Consider the following 5,073-nt stretch of genomic DNA (forward strand, 5'->3'; position numbering starts at 1 on the left):
ATTAGATAGTGGAAAAGAGAAAGTTAATGCTTTAATTGTAAAATTATATAATCACGAATTATTTAATGAAGTGATATGAAAATTATCATTATATTTAAGGCAAATGTATTTCCATTTTTGAATCTGAAAAAATAACCTACTTTTGGAACTTTCACAATTTTTAAAAAAGTGCTCTAAATGGATTTTAATAAATTTTTTAAAATATGTATTTTGAATTTCTACATAAATGCACCACTTTATTATTAAATTTATCTACCAGATATATCCATAAGAATAAAAATGGACTATTTTATTGACTAGATATGCATTTATTTTAAAAGGAGCTCATAATTGCTAAAATATGAGTCAAACCATCATATCAATGCTGCTGAACCATTCCCAGTATCAGGTGGAGAGATAAACATGAGCAGCACTTCTCACTTCACTCTCTAGCTAGGTGTTGAATTAAAATAGCTTTATATAATTTGAGGCACATAACAAAGATACATACCTACATAAGATGCATAACCACCTCTACTTGAAAATAAATCAAGCATGAATGTTAAGCCTAAATATAGACTACATGTAAGAAAATATTTAGATAATTATTACAAATCTGCTTTTAATTTTGAAAAATAGCAATCAAACTTTAGAAGACTAGTAGAAAAATTGTAATACAATCCAACAGTAGAACCTTATAGAAGCAATAAAAATAGATATATAGCCAGTTGGTGTGGGTCAGGAGTTGAGCATTGACCCATGAACCGGGAGGTCACAGTTCAATTCTCCAGTCAGGGCACATGCCTGGGGGGTGGTGTGCAGGAGGCAGCCGATCAATGATTCTCTCTCATAATTGATGGTTCTATCTCTTTTTCCCTCTCCTTTCCTCTCTATGAAATAAATAAAAACATAGTTTTTAAAAAAAGTATATACTATATATTATATTTAATAATACAAAATATATCTATGAAATATTTTTAATACTTGTATTGAGATGCTCTCTTTTTAATGTGCAGATAAATCATGTAAATTAGAGAGAAACTGAAGAAAATCTTAAAAGAAATAATAATTTTAGGTACACAATTGTAAGGAATATATCAGTCATGAATGTCAACACTATATACTAGTAATTCTTCCATAGACCTCAAGGTAAGAGATCAATGCCCCTGTTTTTATAAGATTTTTTTTGCCAATTCATATTGCAAAGATACAGATATTTTTTGCTATTATATTGAATCATGAGGAAAAGTTTTGTCCCCAAATTGTATTATGTTGCAAAGCCACATACTCTTCATAATCATATTGAGGAACACTGAATGAAGTACTGAAGCCATGAGAGTGAAGATTACCCTGAAAAAAATCATCTTAAACACAAAAGAGATATTTATGAGATGTATTGCTATGGTTATCACACTCTGACCTGCTGCTATGGCCAGTGCCATAGAACTGGACAAATAAGCCATCATCACCATAACAGTAAATATCATGATGAAGAAGGACTCTACCACTGCTTTCAAATCTAATAAGAAGAATGTCATACAAGTAAAAAGAATACTTGCTAGCATTCTCATGGCAAGTAAATGAGATAATAGTTTCCCAAGTAAATAAGATGACACTCTGTAGTACCCACTGATATATTCATGTATAAAGAGCTCCTTTCAGCCACAAATAGTTCTAGGGATGTTATATTTCTAAAACATTGGTTGTTTGTGAGGAAGAAGAGCAACCCACCTCTATTCTGGATTCCTGTAGGGTCACTTTTCAGATCATAGAAAATGGTACCTATTCCCAGGATGATTGTTAACATTTATCTCGGCTATAGATGCCTGTGGACATTTTTTAAGAAATGCTTAGAAATCCATTTAATTTGATGACAGAAGGAGGTGGCATAGGTGATCTTCTTTAAGGCTTCACTTTTTTTTCCCCCTGGACCCTTGAGAGTTTATCTAACTCAACTTTTGTTTCTCTGAAGAAGGTGGAGTTGACATAAAACACAGCTAATGTTTCTATGAGTGGTTTATCTCTCTTGGAAGGCTCTTCAGTCTCCTTAGCTTCACCATCTTCATCCTCTCTGTTTTAGTACCACAGAAGAAGAGTCTCCATTAATGACATCCAGGAAGAAGTCTGCAGGGCCATTATAGCGTTCACAGTGGCAGTCAGCTGAGCAGGCCCCTAGAACATTAGGCTTTTTGAGGCCAATAAGGTGAGGTTATCACACAACTTGAAGATGGAATAAGGAGGCTGATGAATGGAGATGATGGATTGTCACTGTTTATACATTCTTTTCAGGATTAAAAGAACAACAGTTGATGAGCTTGAGTCTAAGCCAATAGTGGGCTTATCCAAGAACAAAATTGATAGATCACAATAAGCTCCATTTCAATACTAGTCCTTTCTCTTTCCATTCCGGACACACTACAGATAAAGTAAGTTCCAACCTTGAAATCTGCTAGTTTAGATAGACGTAACTCTTGGATAACCATGTTTATGAGTTCTTTTGTTGTGTGTGTGTGTGTGTGTGTGTGTGTGTGTGTGTGTGTGTGTGTGTGTGTGTTTTCATGATTCATCATAGTTGTCAGAAGCAAAAGAACTACTGAAACTGTAAATTAATCTCACTGTCCAGAGTTTCCATCACAACATCATCTTATACCTCATAACCTGAGTTACATTTGAAATTGGCAGGTTGAGATGCTCATTTATTAAAACATCTCCAGATAATCCCTGTGGATTTTTTCTTTCAGCTAAAATACCTAACAACAAAGATTTGGCTCTACCTGCGGGTCCCAGAATGACATTGAGACCAAGTCTTATGATCCCATTAATATTTATTAGTATTTATTTCTTAACTGTTTTTTTATTAAGTAGAAAGCCACTCTGCACTTTTACTCCATAGCTGCTGTTATGAAAATTTAACATAGCTCCTTCAGTAAATGTCTTCAGGTTGTCGGAGATGGTCTCAGGGAGACCACTGGTGTTTCTTTGTGACATTTGGGATAACAAAAATGTGCTCACTACCAGAAAACATCTGGAGAGTCTGCCTTTCTTGTCTGGCTTGGATGGATTTGGTCACCACTGGTGACTTGCACACTCCATGAAATATTTGTAAGTAAAATAAGTCACAAGACATTATGTCTGGTCTGACTTCATTTTGGTGAAAAAAATATAATTATTTGAACATATATGTATAATAAAAAAGTTAAAATGCTATAGATCAATCTAAAATATAATATATGGATTCTTATTATTTAAATCTGTATCTTTTTTCATATGCTTAGCTATACATTCTAAATGGTACTATTTTTTGTTTATAAAATATAAAATATGGAATAGCAATATACATATGTAGATAATCTGAAAGCTTTCTACTGTAAACATTTGGATATGTAGGACAAATTTTATAAAACATTCTTGTATATGCATAATTGACATAATATAGAGGAAAGCACAGTTTCTCATTTTCTACACTTAAGAAAGAGTTCAAAACAACCTCAATAAGACTCTGACAGTGAGGTTGCTATTATTGCTTTCCAAAGTTGATGGGTATGTGAAGATGAATGGGGACCTTTTTCAAAACTTAGAGAACTGGGTTTTAGTTGACAAATAAATATAAGATTACATTCTAAACTAATTACATTTGTATGGCAAGACAATTTTTAGCTCTAAATTTACAAAGCATATTAAGATTACTATTGCTGTATAACAAATTTCACAAACTACCAGCTTTAAACAACCTTATATTCTTGGGTTGTATAGGTTTAAAATTCAGAAAGAGAGTAGTGCAAGTGTTTTATTTGTTGCAGGATGTCTTGGGCATATGCTTGTGAAGAATTCACCAATAGGGATGATGCCAGGGCTGGTGGCTGAAATCAACCAGAGGAGTCTTCACATGCCTGTGAGTTGACTTTGGTTGCTGTGTAGCAACTCAGAGAGAAGCACAAACTTGTGGTCTCTCATGTAATTTGGGCTTCTCCGCTGAGTAGAAGTGCCACGATTCCAAAGTAAAATGTCCTAGAATTAACACTGGTTTTATGACATGGCTTCAGATATCCTGCACACATTGCTTCCATACATTCTATTTGTCCAATTTGAGTTATTTACATTGACAAAGGGTCAAAAGAAGAGGATAAAGAAAACACTTCAATGATAAGACTATTAAAAAATTTGTGGACATATTTTAAAACCACCACTTCCTGCATTTTGGCTAAAAAAGTTCTATATTCCTCCCACTTGCAAAAACTACCCTTTCCCAAGATCCCTCAAAACTTATATTTCATTACAACATTAGGCTCAGAATCAAGGATCCAGGATCTCATCATCTAAATCAGATCTAGGTCAGATGAACTTTAGATGCAGTTACTCTTGATATAAAGACCTGTGAAGCAAAGAGTCCTGCCCGCTCTGCCCAAATCCCTCTCACAAACACATGCAACATACATGGTGAGTCAGGCATTGGATAACTGATATTGACATATCCACTTAAAAGGTTGCAAATTATGAGCTCAAAACATAAAATTAGAAAGCGCACTAGGAAACAATCTAAAATGATTGAATGGAATGAATCTGAATTAAAAATAGGTTTAGAATGCCAAGAATTTACATGTTATGATAGATAGTAAAATTGATATTTAAAAAATTCAGAGACAATATAAAGTAAAATCTTAAAGAATAAGATACAATGAGGCAATGGATATAGGTTTGAAATATAGAATTAAAAAATAAAAACATTAAAATTTAAAATGCATTGCATGAGTAAAATAGCATTTTAAAATAAAATTGAGGACAATTAGTTAACTAGAAAAAATGACTAATGAGATTGTAGATTAGTGTGAAAAAAAAGTGAGGTTTAAGAGAAGTGGGATAAATATGGTGTAACATATTCAAATGGAATCCCCTTGAGAAAAGGAAAGAGGCAATACATAATATGACGATAATTGAAGATATTATATGTTCATATTAAATCTTTATATTCTAAAAGTATAATAGGTCTCAAATGAGGATAAATAACAATAAATCTATACTTAGAAAAAATTTAAAGGAGACTTCAGAGTCTGAGATATCTTATAAGCAGCCTGGAGAAAAAGAATAACTACAAAA

At 32.9% G+C, this 5,073-nt stretch overlaps 1 pseudogene across 1 annotated transcript; it reads right to left on the reverse strand.

Moving 5' to 3' along the window:
* Window positions 1-1,205: 1,205 nt before the first annotated feature.
* LOC307101093 (broad substrate specificity ATP-binding cassette transporter ABCG2-like) lies at window positions 1,206-2,477 on the reverse strand (annotated as a pseudogene). Its single transcript has one exon. The product of its transcript is annotated as a broad substrate specificity ATP-binding cassette transporter ABCG2-like (transcript).
* Between the last annotated feature and the right edge of the window lie 2,596 nt (window positions 2,478-5,073).

The sequence above is a fragment of the Cnephaeus nilssonii genome (assembly GCF_951640355.1).
Source record: "Cnephaeus nilssonii genome assembly, chromosome: 6".
Lineage (NCBI taxonomy): Eukaryota > Metazoa > Chordata > Mammalia > Chiroptera > Vespertilionidae > Cnephaeus > Cnephaeus nilssonii.